This window comes from Alnus glutinosa, chromosome 8 (assembly GCF_958979055.1).
Source record: "Alnus glutinosa chromosome 8, dhAlnGlut1.1, whole genome shotgun sequence".
NCBI classification, from domain to species: Eukaryota; Viridiplantae; Streptophyta; class Magnoliopsida; order Fagales; family Betulaceae; genus Alnus; species Alnus glutinosa.
The window spans coordinates 25,577,144-25,596,081 of NC_084893.1; the positions used below are offsets into that span (position 1 = coordinate 25,577,144).

General features: G+C 34.8%; 2 pseudogenes; both read left to right on the top strand.

Annotated features, from left to right (window-relative positions):
* On the top strand, positions 1-8,485 carry LOC133876283 (G-type lectin S-receptor-like serine/threonine-protein kinase At4g27290; annotated as a pseudogene).
* A 1,115-nt stretch (positions 8,486-9,600) lies between these two features.
* On the top strand, positions 9,601-18,407 carry LOC133876284 ((-)-germacrene D synthase-like; annotated as a pseudogene).
* The last annotated feature ends 531 nt before the right edge of the window (positions 18,408-18,938 follow it).

The window sequence follows — 18,938 nt, forward strand, 5'->3', positions numbered from 1 at the left end:
ATTGCTTGTTCAGTGCGTTTGTATAATCTAATTACTCCTTACCATGACTCTCAACTGTCTGTCGTGTAACCACAGAGCACGCTGACAAAAGAAAGCAATGAACATTTTTTCTTTATTGATTCCGATTACCAACATACTTTTTTTCTTCAATGGATTCTCCCATGCCATTGACACCATTTCTCAATCCCAATCCATCAGCGACGGCAGGACCTTGGTTTCCAAGGACGGAAGCTTCGAACTGGGGTTCTTCCGTCCAGGTAGTTCCACAAACCGTTATTTGGGAATTTGGTACAAGAATATCCCAGTTAAAACTGTTGTTTGGGTAGCAAACCGGCGCCACCCAATCAAGGACTTGTCCGGCGTGTTGATGGTAAACGGCTCAGGTAACCTCGTACTTCTCTACCAGAATAGGACTGTTGTTTGGTCGGCGAATTCAACGAAAGTGGCCCGGAATCCAATAGCACAGCTTTTAGACTCAGGAAATCTAGTTCTAAGAGATGAGGAAGAAGAGAATCCAGAAAACTCTCTGTGGCAAAGCTTTGACTATCCGTCTGATACATTGTTACAGGGGATGAAGCTCGGATGGGACTTAAGGACTGGGCTGGAAAGGCGCCTATCTGCATGGAAGAGTTGGGACGATCCATCTCCTGGAGAACTTAACTGGGGTATCGAACTTCATAACTACCCTGAGTCATTGATGAAGAAAGGCTCTCAGAAGTTCTTCCGAACCGGCCCGTGGAACGGCGTTGGTTACAGCGGTCAGCAGGACTTGAAGGCCAACCCAGTTTTCGACTTCAATTTTGTCTCCAACAAAGACGAGGTGTACTACATATACCACATGATCAATAAGTCGGTAATCTCAAGACTAGTTTTGAACCAGACCCTTTCTTTGTATCAGCGCTACATATGGATCGAAGCAATTAAAACTTGGAGCCAGTATTTATCTGTGCCGAAAGACAGCTGCGATAGCTACAACCTTTGTGGTGCTTACGGAAATTGTATCATTAGTGAGTCGCCAATCTGTCAATGTTTAGACGGATTCAAGCCTAAGTCACCAGATACATGGAATCCAGAGGACTGGTCTCAAGGATGTCAACGCAGTACCCAATTGAGCTGCCAGGGTAAACATAAAGACGGGTTCGTAAAACATGTTGGGCTCAAGTTGCCAGATACCACAAATTCTTGGGTGAATGGAAGTCTGAATCTCAAGGAATGCAGACAGAAGTGCTTGAGGAATTGTTCCTGTATGGCCTACACAGTCTCAGATATCAGAGGACGAGGTAGTGGTTGCGCCATCTGGTATGGTGATCTTGTTGATATTAGACAGTTTCCGGCTAATGGGCAGGATTTGTACATTAGAATGTCTGCTTCAGAGTCGGGTAAACCATTATTTCCACTATCTCTTGCTTGATTGAGTCGATTTATTGCAATTAAGATTGTAAACTAATGTTTTTCTTGCTATTTGAACAATCAATCATGAAGAGTTGAAGGAGAAGCAAAAGATGAAGGTGATAGTGATAATTGCAGCTGCCATTGGCGTAGTCTTTGGGGTGCTCTTAATCGCCTATTGCATTCGCAAAATCAGGACAAAGTACTTCAGAGGTAATAGTAAATATTTTTGCTAACCAGCTTCAGAAAAAATGATGTCAGACTGTTTAATTGAGCTTCTTATAAATGGACAGAGCCGCTAGTAAGATTATGAACATGTATTGAAGTTAAGATGGAAGGCCACTAGTCCTCTCGATCTATATGTAGAGTTCTTACTGATAGAAGACTGGTGGTCGACAGAGAACTGGTGGTCTTCAATCTCATCTTCAATAACATGGAAATCTGTGATTTCCAGCCATTCGATCTTAATCAAAATTCATTGTGAGGAGGAAAAATCTTGGAAGCTTTTGGAAAGAGTAATCCAAATCAAACAGGGTCAGTAGAAGCTCAATTAAACAGTCTGGCATGTGATTGTCATTTCATCAAACTCATACAATGGTTCTGTTTCTTAGGTGAATCTGGTGTTTTTTTTTTTAAACTTATAAAAAGTGTTTTGATGTTAGGAAAACATAAAAAAGTGTTTTTAGAGCTGTTTTCTAGTTTTGTCCATGTTTAAGCTTAAGACAAAATATATATACAAGAAATTAGGGGTGTACATGTGGACGGGTATTAACCGCCCACATCTGCTATGTATATACACGGATGCGATTAGCAAAACTATTATACGTGTTTGTAGATTCAGATAACGGTTTAGGATATGTGGATGCGGTTAATAATCGCATCCGCATAACGTTTATATATAATATATGTTTTATATATTGCATTTTTTGGGCAAAAAGAAAGAAGTAATTTGAAATCTATATTTTTTCAAAAGATTATGCTTAAATTTTTTTTAAAACAAGCCTAAAACAGTATAAATTGACCTAAATTATTATCAAATCGTTTAAAATTGGCTCTAATAGAGATTCAAATAAGGCCTAAAAAACAAAAATAGGCCCATTATCTAATATGGGGATAGCGGATAATAACTACGTACATTTAATAACCGCAATAACTGTACAGATGCAGTTAATAAAAACATAATACAGATGTGATATCTAAAAGTGATATATATTCGCATTATGTGGTTGCGGATGTTACAAATAACTGCATCCGCAACAGCATGTATACCCCTACAAGAAACATATCCCTTTGTTTTCGACTCCATAGTTTCCTTTGGTTTCAAAATGGTATATATTTTGTTTTGTTTGAGAGTAAGGAGTTTGCATAAGTCCTCACACATCGGTATGTACCAACTCTAACACTTCGTTAGCTCACCATGCTACTCTAACCCTTATGCTTTCCAACAGCACAAGTTTCACAAACCTCACTTTTTTCTTCAATAGCAGGATCAAATGTAAAATATATCTTCTATGCCACATGTAAAATCACACCAATATACTTGTATTAACTTTGCACCGTACTCATCTAGTGAGTTTGTATTGATATTTATAAGGTTTTACAAGTGTAGTTTAACTACAATAGAACTCAAGAAAGCTATACATCAAAAGACTCATAACTGTGATAGAATTCAAGCTTATCACTTATTTTTCTAATCTCTTATCATTTGACTCTCGTATAGGTTTAGAATTGGTCTGGATATGTGTTGATTTGGATAACACGTGATATGCTTTAACACCACAACCATGATTTATAGAGCAAACTAGCTTTTAAAGCAACATCTTTTTCTTTCTTAAAAATGAGAGCAAAGCTTGTATAAATTGTAACTTCAACCACAACCATTCTTTGTTTTCCTTGGTCATAAATTTTACAATCATACTAGCCATGCTTTAAGAGATGTCCAATACTAAGCATGTTTTAATCTAGTTCCAAAGCAAATAGCATATATATTATCATGAATTCACTTTCTTCTTTTCTTTGTTTCAACTCCAATGCTATCTTTCCCTTTCACTTCTACCACTTCATCATTTCTCATATTTACTTTGGAATTGAAGGAAGTATACATGTCAAGAAAATTTTCTTTCTTCACATATGGATGCTACCATTAATTGCTATCCAAAAACCATACACCATTCTTCTTAAGTTTGTTTACCAATTATTTTTCAATTTACAATCTTTTTGCAAATAGCCAAAATTCTTTTAAATGGTAACATGGAGGCTTTTCCTTAAACCAATAATCATTCTCAATGGAATCGATCTTTTCACAAACATTACACCTTCATGAAGAGCCTTAAGCATTTGATTTTATGTCATAGTGAAATATCTGGATTTGCATTTGGACCCCAAGTTTAATGAATAGCTCAATTCACCAAACAAATTGTTATCAAATTAATCATGACCAAAGATATTGTCACCACAATAAAAATAAACATAACATAAACTGACACACAAATTTGGTGACGCATTAGAAACACTTTTGAACAGAATTTTGGAAACGGAATTGCCCAAAGACACATTTGGAAAAGAGGATTTGGTGTTAACAGCTTGATTCAAAGATCGAAAAGCAAAACTAAAAGGATAGTACAAATTATCCAAACTTCGAGAATCATATATATATATATATAAAAGCCGAGTTCTTTCTTAGAATGGCATAGAATAGTGACACGTGGCATGAACCCATATTTTTTAGTAATTAAACCGGTCATTTAAGTACTGAACCGGCCTTTTAAATAAAATTAAACCGGTCTATTTATTCTCTCTCTCTCTATTAATGATACAAGTAGCCTCTCTCTCTCTCAATTAATAATATAATTAAGTAGGACTCTTTGGTATTTTTATATTTTTATTTTAAATCTAAATATGTTTCCATTTTGTTTGTGAAATTTGTGGTTGAGCAATTCTTTATTTGAATGTTTAAGAGATTTTTTTTTTTTTTTTTGTTAATTTGCTTTTTCGAATGTTCATAATTATATAGGATTGAAATATAATAGGAATCACATCGACGTTAAAAAAAATTCCTGCTAATTTTTTATTTTATATTTTGATAATCAAAATCGTGGTTTTCTTCTTGCTATTTTAATGTTCAAAATTATATGGATTTTATTTTTATTGAAACATATCATATATATATATATATATATATATAAAAGCCAAGTTCCAACTTAGAGTTGGCCTAGAATTAGGACACGTGGCATAAATCTATACTTTTTAAACATTGAACCGGTCATTTGAGTAAAAAAAACTAATAATTTAAGTAAAACTAAACCAGTCTATGTATTTCAAGTAAAATAAACGGTGCATTTAATATGACTAATTAACTCTCTTATATTGAATAAAAAATGAATAGAAACGTCAAATTTTTTTTGGCATTAAATTCTCACTAATTTCTACCTTTCTATTTGATTATTTGATTATTATGCACAAAATGAATATAAATGTTTTTAAAACACAAAAGAGTTAATAAGCATTAAATTTGAAATGCTTTTTTTTTTTTTTTTTTTAATGTTCAAAATTATATGGATTTTATTTTTATTGAAACATATCATATATTATATATATAAGACAAGTTCCAACTTAGAGTTGGCCTAGAATTAGGACATGTGGCATTAATCCATACTTTTTAAACATTGAACCGGTCATTTGAGTTAAAAATTGATAATTTAAGTAAAACTAAACCAGTCTATGTATTTCAAGTAAAATAAACGGTGCATTTAATATAACTAATTAACTCTCTTATATTGAATAAAAAATGAATAGAAACGTCAAAAAAAAATTTTGTCATTAAATTCTCACTAATTTCTACCTCTTTCTCTTCCTTTAAGTAAAACTGAAAAAAATAAAAAAAAAAATGTAAAATTGAACTGCTCCATGTATTTCAAGTGAAATAAACGGTGAGTTTAATATTCCTAATTAAATCTCTTCCATTGAATAGAAAATGAATAGAAACATCTAATTTTGTTGTCCTTAAATTCTCACTAATTTCTACCTCTCTCTCTCTCTTCCTTTAAGTAAAATCTTTTACTCAAACACCACTTCCCCTCCCATTAAATGTCCATTACAAACTAAACTTCAAAAAGTCAAACGACAGTTTTTTTTTTCTTTGAGAAATGTCAAAAGTCACTACAATATCTCTCTCGCCTTCTCAAATAAATATATGGAGAAGTAATGGTTTGTGGCTATGCAAAATTGCAATGTTGTTTACATTACCGGAGAGTGGTGCTCAAAGCAAAGAGAGCAAAGTTTTTGCTATTGTTAGAACCTTTTTGTTTGTAATACTGCTATAGCCTTTGTTTTTTTAGTTTGCCTTTTAAGTTTGTCGGGGCTGTGTTCATTAGAATTGTAAATAATATGTTTGTAATTATTTTATGTGCTTCTGTCTTTCTGGTTTGATTTTCTATCCTTATTTTTGCATTGATAATTTATATTATTTTTTTTATTTCTGTTGAAAAAGTAGTTTCTTTTACGCTATATATAAGAATGATGGTCAAATTAAAAAAATATCTATTTGACCGTAGTTTCTTTCTATACCTATAAATTTCTTTGGAACTGAAAAAAGTATATAAAAAAAAATAGTTATTTTCTATTATATTAGTGGTTATCTTTTTACATTTTTTTTTGTCTCTATTTCCTAATTTATATTATTTTTTTGTTCAAATTGATTTTTTCTTTTTTTCTAAATTTTACATTGAATTCAAAGAAACCGTTGAGAGTTTACATTAATTGTTGTTTTGGTACAATGTATGACGATTTTTTAATTTACATTGTTTATTGATTTTTTTCCCTGTATAATGCACATTGTTAACGTGCTTAATTGATAGACAATATTGATTTTCAAGGTTTCATATGAACCGGAAAAGTATATGGAAAAGAAAACTCTATTCTATTCTATTAGTATTTTTTATTTTTCATTTTTTGTCTTATTTTCTATGGTTCTCTTATTTCTTTTTCTCTTCTTTTTTTTTTTCCCTCTATTTTTTATGTAATTAATATATTATTTTTCATTCAAATTGCTTATTTTATCTTTTGTAAATTTTACACTAAATTCAAGAAAATAATGGTGAGAGAGTTTCCTATGGTTGTTTTTTGTACGGGGTATGATGATTTTTTAGTATATTATGTTTATTGAGTAGTTTTTTATTACTTTGTGTAATACAGAAAATATAACACTATTATATTATATTAGTATTTTTCAGTTTTCATTTTTTATCTATATTTTTTATGCTTCTCTTCTTCCATTTTTTTTTTTTTATTATGAAACTAAATTATGAGGAAGAATCCCGCGCATGGCACGGGTTATGAGCTTGTAATAATAAAGCCTCACTTCCAACTAGTATAAGATAATCCCCAAAATTACAAAAAATTCACAAATCATAATTATAATAACTCTCAAAATAACCCTTATTAACCTCCATGTCATCAGCCACGCATGGTTAAATGGCTGATGTTTAGGTTGTGGTTGCGGATCCTAATTTGTATTTAAACCAAAGTTATGAGTTAATGTTGTCCTTTTTTCTAATTTCTTATGCGAAATGTGAAGCCCATTTTGTTATATCAGAGAAAATGGAGAACGATGTAATCCTAGATCAGAACACTGAAGGCCAAACAGAAGACCTGGAACTCCCCTTGTTCGACCTATCTACAGTAACCGATGCCACCAACAACTTTTCAGGCCACAACAAGCTTGGTGAAGGTGGTTTTGGACCCGTATTTCGGGTAACTCTGCAACATCCTAGTATAATGATCATTAAAAAAGGAGAAGAAAAAAATAGCTCTTGTCATATTCAGCATATATATAGATAATCTCTTTCTACAAATGTAAATTTTCAGGGTACACTAAAAGATGGACGAGAAATTGCTGTAAAGAGGCTTGCACGTAGCTCTGGACAAGGATTGAATGAGTTTAAAAATGAAGTTATATTGATTGCCAAATTGCAACATCGAAATCTTGTTAGGCTTCTGGGATGCTGCATTCAAGGAGAGGAGAAAATGCTAATCTATGAATACATGCCCAACAGAAGCATGGACTTCTTCATTTTTGGTTTGAACTCCTCAATACCTTATAATTTAATTTAAGTAGACCTCATGCTATGTTTTTTTATGGTACTTTAAAGAATTTTTTCAATTTTCAGTTTCATTGTTTATGTGAGACAAAGAATTAACATAAATGAGAAACTTACCAGATCAAAAGAGAGCTGAAGTTTTAGGCTGGTCTATGCGCTTCCACATTATTTGTGGAATTGCTCGGGGGCTTCTTTATCTTCATGAAGATTCCAGACTAAGGATTATACACAGAGATCTCAAAGCAAGTAATGTCTTACTTGATAGTAATATGAATCCAAAAATTTCAGACTTCGGCATGGCTAGAATGTGTGGAGAAGATCAGACCGAATGAAATACAAACAGAGTGGTTGGAACTTAGTAAGTATAAATAGCCTTAACATGCTTTGTAATTAACGTTTCTTTGTCTAATCAAGAAGTGTCAATCTTCATGATGTTCTACAGTGGATATATGGCGCCCGAATATGCTATTCAAGGGTTATTCTCAGTAAAATCTGATGTCTTTAGTTTTAGAGTATTGTTACTAGAGATATTAAGTGGAAAGAAGAGTCGAGGATTCTTCAATTCAAGCCAAAGTCTGAATCTTATCGGACACGTGAGTGTTCAAAAGAGTATTTATCTTTCCATTTGACATTCAATGAAGTCATGAAAGACGAATGACAGTGCATTTTCCAATATGTTTTAGGCATGGAAACTATGGAGAGAAGGCAGGCCTTTTGAGCTGATCGATACGTGCCTAGGAGACGACTCATGCCCTCAGCTTACACAGATTATACGCTGTGCCCATATCAGTCTCTTATGCGTGCAACAGCATCCTGAGGATAGGCCCAGCATGTCTTCTGTGGTTACGATGCTAAGCAGTGAGAGTTCATTACCTGAACCTAAAGAGCCTGGTTTCCATGTTGGAAATAAATCACTTCCTGTGGAATATTCTTCATCCAGCAAGCAGCAATCATCTTCAACAAACGAGATATCTATATCGCTGTTAGAGGCTCGATGAAGGATCATTTTATTACATGCATTATTTATACTTGACATATCCGGGGACTGTCCAACATCATTAACTATCATTTCTGTTTCTACACAAACCAAGTATGTCCCTACTGCGTGCCAATTTGTTATCCCAACAATGAATGAAAATCTAAAAGGATAAAAGGAAGTGGATATAACATCATAAGTTTGAAATTAGATGGCTATAATTTAGATAATTTTGAAAGCAGATTCACTCATCCGCAAATCACCTTCGAACGAGGTTGCAGAGATTCCTTGAAGTTACATATACGATCTTCAGCAAAAAAATAAAATTGTAATTTACGAGATTACAATCTGTCACCACACAAAAATACCTCCAAAACTTGGGAAATCAATCTTGGATTATTGTATTTATTGCCTTTTTCTTTTCTTTTTTTTTCTTTTTTTTTTAAAAAAAATTTTTGGATGAATCAAATCTCTTATAACCAAACAAAGAAACAACATACACTTCCCAACAAAACACACTGGAAAAACAGAGCTACTCACAGTAGCTACAAACAACAGCAAAACCCAGCAACAAACTGGTCAAGCTGAGTTTCCCCACTAAGCAACAGAATCAGAAAAACAGAATTAAAGCTTCAAAGAACAAAATCAGCTCCTACAAAATGTACCCACTGAACCAACAGAACCAACTAAACAAGAAGCAAGGGTCGCAAACTCCATTTCTGAACCAGAAGAGAGCTGTTAGTATTTGGAAAAAAAACAAATCAGCCAGTAACTATACACTCCCAGCCAAAAGCGGAAGGAGACTGGACACTCACCCCTTGGTATTTCTTAGAAAGAAAATCGAGAGGGAGGACTCAATTCTAATAACTATTTCATTTTTTTATGCTCCGTTTATTTTGGCGTAAAATGATTTTTGAAAAATGATTTCGGTATTTTCCGGTGTTTGGTAGGGGCGAAAATAATAGTCAATCCAAAAATGATTTTTGTTTAACCAAAAATGCTTAATAAATTTAGATAGTAGACGCAGTCGACTTTCTTTTAAACAATGCAGTCGACCTTTACGTTCAAGCAGTTGACTATTGCTAAATTCCGACAAGCCAGGTTTCAATACCGGTCGGTGCCGGAATCCGACAAATTATGCCGGAATCCGGCGACATCCGGCAACCGTCGCCGAATTCCGGCAGTACTGTGCCAAATTCCGGCCAGACTGGCCAGTGTGGCCGGATCTCCGACTATTTGGCCGAGGTACTGGCCGGATTAGGCCGTTCTGGCCGAATCTCAGGCCAGTCCGGCCGGGATCCTCCCAGAACGGCAGGATCCCGGCCAGCTGGCTGGAATCTGGCCAGGACGGCCGGCTTCCGGTCAACTGGCTGGGATCCGGCCATGTTGTGCCGGATTCAGGCAAAGATCGCTGGAATCTGGCACAAATGGCTAGATTCCAGCCACTATGCCAGAATTTGTATGTCAAATATAAAAAAATATTTGTATATTATTTTAATTTAACATTTTTTATTTTGTGAATAAAATTTAATTTTTTTAAATTAATATGATTAAATTAAAATATAAAAAATATTTGTAATTTCCCGTACGCGCCAAACACCGAAAAATGATTTCGACGGAAATTATTTTTCTAAAAAATGACTTCCTTAAAAATATTTAACGACGGAAACCATTTTACACCGAAATAAACGCAGTATTAATAGAATAAATACTCATTCCGTAAACCAAATAATCTAATAAAATTTTTTTTTTTAAAAAAAAAAAAAAAAAAAAAAAAAAAAAAAAAAGAAAGAAAAAGAAAAAAACCTGGGTGGCCATGGAGAGAAATCCGTATATATATGGTCATACAGTGATTTTTCACTGTGCGTTGAGTGCATCACGTTTTTTTTTTCTTAAGCAAAAAGTAATGCAGTGCACAGCGACGTACTGAACAAATTAAAACACGTTTCTACAATCCTTTTTTCCAAACGTCACATTTAAACGTACATCAACAGTCAGTTATCAAGATCGACTTCTCAATTTTTTTTACTAGTTGAAGGCAAGATTAAAAAATAATGTAAAATATTGAGAGGTAAAATATAATTTTTCTTAATTTTTAAGAAAAGTATAGCCACACCATCTTTTTATATATATATATATATAGTCAAACGCGCGTGAACTAGTCACACCATCTTAATGTTATCCTCCGATTGAATCATTTCCTCTTATTAATTGGATGGTGATGAAGACAAGTTTGCCAAGTTCTTGGACAGAAGAAGAAAGTTCAAGGAATTTTTTTATCAATGATGCGCGAGAAATGTTAAGCTTGTATGAAGCCACACATGATCTCAGAGTGCATGGACAAGATATACTAAATGAAGCACTTGTCTTCACTGCTACTCATCTTGAGGCTGTACCATCCCACTTAAGCCCTCCTCTTGCAGCGAAAGTAACTCATGCCTTAAAGCAGCCTATCCACAAAGGACTGCCAAGGTTAGAGGCAAAGCATTACTTTTTTATCTACCAAGAAGATGCTTCACATAATAAATTGCTTCTTACTTTTACAAAGCTAGATTTCAACCTATTACAAAAATTCTAAAAGATTAGTTATTAAGCAATGTGACAGTAGCAATCTAGCTAACCACTCAGAATAAGATTTTCCTAAAATGTTTGTGAATAAATAATTTATAATGCCAGCAGTTTCGTTTTTTTTTTTTTTTTTTTTTTTTTTTTACCTGTACGAATCTCGCGGTAGCTTAGCAATATTGCTAACAAAAGACAGGGTTTGTGACAAGACCACGGAAGAAGACATCAATAATTATACGTACGAAGACACGAATAAGGACTAATTAAAGATGATGCATGAAAAAGACCAAAGCGAATCAGCGATTGATCTTGCTCTCACATGCATGAACAGAGTGGTTTTTGTTTAATTTTGCCGACACCAAAATTTGTGGTGCCCATCCACTCATCTATGATTCTATGTTGGAGATGCTATTAAATATGATGTGGTTTATAGCCTCTGCTATAAATACTTGAGCACGTAACTCCTTTCTTTCGTACTAGCCCCCTCAAAGACCATCTAGCATATGTATATAAGGTGCCATAGTGCCTACTTCAAATATTACTAATAAAATAAAATGCCTTTTCAAGTTTCAACAATTAATAGTAGAAAGATGCTGGCAACATGAATTCAAGCTCCATCCCAAAATGTTATGCCAGAAACTAATGGTCGCTCAGCAAATTATCATCCTGGCATTTGGGGTGACCATTTCTTCACATATGCTTCTAATCATGAATTCTTGGTAAACTTCATTATTGTCCCCTTGATTGTACATGTGTGCGTCTAATCATGCATGCCAACATGTTTAAACTTGAGATTTATTTTGTATTACTTTTCAGTAACTTTCATATAATAATTTTTATTCATTAATTTGCTCGCACGTCCAGGAAATTGATCATGAGGAAATAAATACACAAGTTCAGGAATTGAAGAAAAAAGTGAGGAAGATGCTAATGGCTCCAGGTGAAAAGTCATCACAAAAGCTGAACTTCATTAACACAGTTCAACGCTCAGGCGTGTCTTACCATTTTGAAAAGAAATTCAAGAAATTTTGCAACAATTGCACAAGACTCTTCATGACTATGAAGATGATGACGACCTTTTCACTGTTGCTCTTCGGTTTCGGTTACTTAGACATCATGGTTATTATATTTCGTGTGGTACGGTTGTTTTTTATTTATTTATTGGTTTTAAACAATTTTTTTGTCATTTCTATTTGGGAAAATTAACTTAATATGCACAAACAATTGGTGTCGCATTTAACATATATATATGGCACATACTTGAATAAGTGCTCAAACATCCTATGAGAGCATGCATCCCATGTGCTACTATTGGCTTCTCTAAGAGTGGTCCCTTAATTAATCATTGGAAACATAGTAGGCAGGACCAACTTTTCTCATCACTGACTCTGTACGTTGGTTGCATTTTTCTTCTCTTTCTATACAAAATAAGGAGTGTTTGAACTTCACTCATCTTTCGCTGCATTAATTATTATTGTCACCGACCCATTTGAGAATTGGATCACCATAAAATATAGCTAGCTCTAATGTAACAGTTTTTTTTTAAAAAAAAAAATAAAAAAAAAAAAAAAAAAAAAAAAAAAAAAGAAAAGAAAAGAAAAGAAGAAGAAGAAGAAGAAGAAGAAGAAGAAAAATCATGTTTGAGAAATTTATTAAGAATCAAACTAAAAGAAAACAACAAAATGGGTCATGCTTTAGTCCACATATATATATGCAACAAATTACAGAAAGCCCAACAAGAGAGTGGCTGATTCATTATATGTGACTGAATCATGAAGCAGATATGTTCACCAAGTTCAAGGACAACAAAGGAAATTTTAAGGAATCACTTGTCAATGATGCACGAGGAATGTTGAGCTTGTATGAAGCCACACATCTCAAGGTGCATGGGGAAGACATACTAGATGAAGCTCTTGTCTTCACTGCCACACATCTTGAGTCAGTAGTATCTCACTTAAGCCCCCCTCTTGCAGCACAAGTAAGCCATGCCTTAAAGCAGCCTATCCACAAAGGACTACCAAGGCTAGAGGCAAGGCATTACTTTTTTGTCTACCAAGAAGACACTTCACATAACAAAGTCCTTACCTTCGCAAAGTTGGATTTTAACCTATTGCAAAAATTGCACCAGAAAGAACTTTCTGAAATTACAAGGTTAAATATTCAACTATGTCAGAGTTGCAAGTGTGAGCAGCTTATACATAACTCTAGGTTGACAATATGATTATGCTAAACTATGTTTATAGGTGGTGGAAAGACTTGAACTTTTCAAGGGAGTTACCCTTTATAAGAGACAGAGTGGTTAAGTGTTACTTCTGGGCATTGGGAGTATACTTCGAGCCCGAATATCTTCTTGCTAGAAGGATACTAATCAAAGTGATAGCCATGACCTCCGTTATTAATGACATTTACGATGTATATGGCACACTTGAAGAACTCGAGCTCTTTAGTGACGCAATCGAGAGGTTGACATTAACACACTTCCTCATCGTTTATTCTTCCCTTTGTTATATCAATTGGAAAGGTCAATTCACAAGAGTCTACCTACGTTACAGGTGGGATATTGGTGCCATAGATCAACTTCCGAAGTACATGAAAATGTGTTATCAAGCACTCCTAGACATTTACAGTGAAATGGATCAAAAAATTGGTGAAGGAAGATCATACCGCGCCAGATATGCAAGAGAAGCAGTAAGCAATATCATACATACAAAAATTTAAGAATTTGAGGACCCCTCCCCCCCCCCCCCCCCCCCCCCCCCCCCCCACCCCAACACACACACCACAAAAAAAAAATCCCTAGAAAAAAAAGAGAAAAAAGAAAATGTTTACTATGTGGTAATATATTAATTATAATCTAATTTGTAGTTGCTTGTTTGTCTTAGATGAAGAATCTAGTTAGAGCTTACTTTCATGTAGGGGTGGGTATCGGGGGAATCGGTACCGGTAGAAGAGTTTTGGCCTACCGTCCCAATGTTGTCGGTGAAGTCGGTAATTTCAACGACTTCTTTCCGAGAACATATCTTTCGTCCGATACCGTTACCGGCGCATCAGTGACAGTAACGGTCAGTAATCGGTTAGAAAGGGAAATCTAAAAGATTCAGACTCGGAGAGAAACATATTTTGTTTTTCGCCGATCATACAAGCTACGCTGGCCACCCAAAAAGGAGGACAAGCTTCAGACTTGGAGAGAGAGAGTTTTGAATATGGTAGGTAAGCTTCAGACAGAGAGAGTTTGGCTACTCTGATTTCACCGAGATGCAAGCTGATATGTTCTTTAGATACTTACCCATTTTCGTTGTTGTATACTAGGTGACTTGCAGTGGAGTTCAATAAAAAGAAAAAAGAAAAAAAAAAAAAAAAGAGTAAAAAAAAAGAAGAAGAAGACGGAGAAACAAAGTAATGAAGAAGAAGAAGAAAGTAAAAAAAGAAAAAAGTCATACCTTTCTGGGTGACTAGCTTGCAGTAGAGTTCAATAAAAAAACAAAAGAAAAAAAAAAAGAAGAACAACGGGAAAGTAATGAAGAAGAAGAAAGAGTTAAAAAAAAAAAAAAAAAAAAAAAAAAAAAAAAAAAGAAGAAGAAGAAGAAGAAGAAAGAAAAGGCAGAGAGAGGATAGAATTTAAGTTTGACTGAGGTACTACCTCGAAATCCGAAACAAGAAACAAGTGCTCGTCTTTAATGATCCACGCCTGGCAGCCATGATTTTTTTTTTTTTTTTTTTTTTTTTTTTTTTTTTTTCTGAGCACTGATACCACAACTTACCAGTTACTGAGCTTTAATCCATACCGTCCGATCAATTTTTTCCTTCAATCCCAACCGTGTGTTTTTGAAATGTCGGTTACAGCTATAAGACACTGATAGCACCAGATATTATATGATGTTTCACCTTTCCATGAGCACATTCTCTTAAATAATATCCAACGACTTATATGGATTCATCAAATTAGTGATTATCATAAACGGCCAGGATCGTAAGTGGAGCTGATTTCAACAACGTACGTGTGGAGGAGAAAAAAATTTAAATCCCTTATCATCTAGTCGTCCCTTTGATTCAACCCTTCACTTCCACTCATTTACATTTTACGCAACCGCCATTGAACAGTCGCGCACCCCAAACAATCACTGAGTCACAACATCTTCTCCGATTCATTACTTCCTCTTTTTCTTTTCTTTTTTCTTCTCTCTTTATTGAACTCTACTGCAACCCTCTGTGTCTCAAAAATGTCCATAAACCACCTAGATCTCTTCTGGGCTTCCAAAAACACTTTGGTCGACTCAACTACAAAAATATCGGTTCGGTGCGAAATCCGACTCTCAGGAAATTGTTTCGCCTACCGATCGAACCGACATCAGTAGGCGAAATCTGTACCGCCTACCGGACGTCCGATGTCGGTGGCGGCTCGGCGTCGGCACGGTGACGGCTGATAGGCGGCCGGTGGACGGCAGGCGGCCGATCTGCATAGTACTACTTTCATGAAGCGAAATGGTTCCAACATAAACACATACCAATCAATGGATGAGTATATGCACATTGCACTAGTTACCACTGGGTACTCGAAGTTAGCAACCACATCCTTGGTTGGGATGGGAGATATTATTACAAAAGATGCCTTCGAGTGGTTGTTCAACAACCCTAAAATGATAAGAGCTTCAACAGTGGTTTGCCGACTCATGGACGACATTGTGTCACATAAGGTACTAAGTTGTTTCGGTTAATTACTTTAATATTCCAAACATGTGAGGCTCTTCTGACATTAAGATTTAATTTTTCTAGTTTGAGCAAAAAAGAGGGCACAGTGCCTCAGCGATTGAATGCTGTATGAAACAACATGATGCTACAGAAGCATAAGTAATCAATGAATTCCAAAAAGAAATTACAGATGCTTGGAAGGACATAAACCAAGAGTGCCTCCATCCAACCATTGTCCCCATGCCCCTTGTGCCTCGAATTCTCAACTTTACACGTGTGATTGATGTCATTTATAAGGATGAAGATGGGTACAGGCATGCTGAAATTGTGCTACAAGATTTTGTAGCTTCCTTGCTCGTTGATCCTGTGCCTTCATAAGCATGGACACCTACATGGTGGATTGTAATGGCAAGCATTTGATACGCTTACATTTACAATCCTCTACTACTTAGGACAAGAAGCCCAAGATTATTCTCTGCCTAACTCTCGATTAATATCCGGGAGTAGTGTTTTAATTAGTTGGGTTTAATTGCCTAATTGCCTGATTTTATTTGTCATTTTTGTGTAGAATTATTTGACTCATCTATACACTATACATAACTGTTGGGATCGTGTGCATAAATATATTGCACAATGGAAAACAATCCTATGATTTTATATTTCAAGGGAACAAGTTAGAACATGCATAAACTAAAAGTATAAAAACTTAAGAATAGTACACCAACATGGATAATCAGCCAATCCTTAGGTTATTGGGTTATTTGAATTTTCGTCTCCTTCCATGGTGATGATAAATACGCTTGGCATGAGGGATGAAGAACTTTCAAGTCTTTTCTTTGATGATTGAATATAAACAAAGTAATATGTGGCTGATGAAGGTCAGCGGGTGTCTTGCCTTTGTAGATGATGAAGGCTCGGCATCTTCAGGTGCAGCTTTGCAAGGAACTTGGTTTTGATCGATGATGGTGTGCAAGACCATCACTTTCAGCAGGAAAAAAAAAAAAAAAAAAAAAAAAAAAAAAAAAAAAGGATAGTACGAGGGAGAGAGGCAAAGAAAACAAGAGAAATAAAAAATGGCGTTGCACTATACACAGATCTTCAGCAACGCCAATTTGCATATGATTTACAGAAGCCGATGGAGCACCCTTTTACTCGGTATGTTACCTATTCTAGCCAAACAATGGGTTTTACATAACCCACTGTGAATGCTCTAAGCACGTAACTCCTTTCTCTCATACTAGCCCCCTCAAAGAACATCTAGCATATAGAAGGTGCCTTAGTGCCAACTTCAAATATTACTAATAAAAGAAAATGCCTCTTCAAGTTTCAGCAGTAGTAGCTGCTCCATCCATTTTAAAATGCTATGGCAGAAACTAATCGTCGCTTAGCAAATTTTCATCCTAGCATTTGGGGTACCATTTCCTCACATATGCTTCAGATCAGTTCTCAGTAAACAATCCATCTCACTTCATTGTCCCCTTGATTGTACGTGTGTGTCTGCATGCCCACAACTTTACATGTGTATGCACAACTAAACCTGAGAATAATTTTGTACTTTTCAATAAATTTAAGCTTTCCCTATTTCATACAATAATTTTTATTCTTCAATTTGTTCGTTATAGGAAACTTATGAGAAAATAAAGCAAGAAGTTTAGGAATTGAAGGAAAAAGTGAAGACGATGCTAATCGCTCCGAGTGAAAATCCTTCACAAAAACTAAACTTAATCAATGCAATTCAACGCTTAAGCGTGTCTTACCACTTTGAAAATGAGATTCAAGAAATTTTGCAGCAATCACACAAGACTCTTCATGACCTTGATGATCATGAAAATAATGACGACCTTTACACTGTTGCTCTCCAGTTTCGACTACTTAGACAACAGGGTTATTATATTTTATGTGGTACGTTTTTAGAATACTTCTTCTGTCGTAAGCCTAATGAAAAAAATTAAATTCATGCATTAAAGGGAAAACGTTGAGTTTGTCATAAAATTTGTGAATCTGATCATAAATCACTTTTAGTCTCAGATGAAAAATCAAGTTAGAGCTTATTTTCGTGAAGGCAAATGGTTAAATCATAAATACATACCAACAGTCTATGAATATATGCAGATTGCCACAGTTTCCTCTGGCTACCCACTGTTAGCAACCACATCCTTGGTAGGAATGAGAGACATCGTTACAACAGATTCCTTTGAGTGGTTGGTCAGTATCCGTAAAGTAGTCAGAGATTCGGCAGTGATTGCTAGACTTATGGATGACATGGTGTCACACAAGGTATTATTTTATTTCTGTATAATAATTATTGTAATTGTAAAAACATACCTATATATATATATTTCTTCAATATTCCAAACATGTGATGCCCTTCTAACATAATAATTCAATACATTTAGTTTGACCAAAAGAGAGGGCATGTTGCCTCGGCTGTTGAATGTTACATGATACAACATGGTGCCACAGAAAAAGAAGCAATCGAAGAATTACGGAAACAAGTTACAAATGCATGGAAGGATATAAACGAAGAGTGCCTTTTCCCTACCCATGTTCCCCTGCCCCTTGTGATGCCAATTCTCAACCTTGCACATGCGATGGATGTCATATACAAGGACGAAGATGGTTACACAAATTCTAGGGTTGTTCTCAAAGATTTTGTGGCTTCTTTGCTTATTGAGCATGTGCCCTTATGAGCATGGATAATTTGCAACACAGATTTGAAATAGTTACATTCCTAGAAGAATAAAGAAAATGTGCCTCTATTTTATTGTAGAATGAATTTATTAAGTTAGTAAATGAATGAAGTTATTAAGTTGAAATGGTTGTAGAATGAAGTTATTAAGTTGGAAAATGTACCTCTTGAAAATGAATAATTTTTCTTTTTCTTTTCTTAAAGATGTTATGTCGTAGTTGCGGTTGAAACTCAAATTAAATCAATAAAGTGATCCAGGTTGTAGACCGTTGGATTATTTTAATTACTTTATTTTAGATTTCAATTATGTGTGGAATTATTTGACTTATTTATACTATTCAAACATTAAGGCTTCGTTTGGTTTACGAAATGAGTATTCCATTAAGAAAATGAATAGTTATTACTGGGAATGAAAAAGAGTGAAATGGAATAATTATTTCAATTCCTTAGTTTGGTGACAAAACATATACCACAATTGGAATTTACCCAAAATTACTAAAAAAAAATCTCGCATAATTTCTTATTTTTTTTC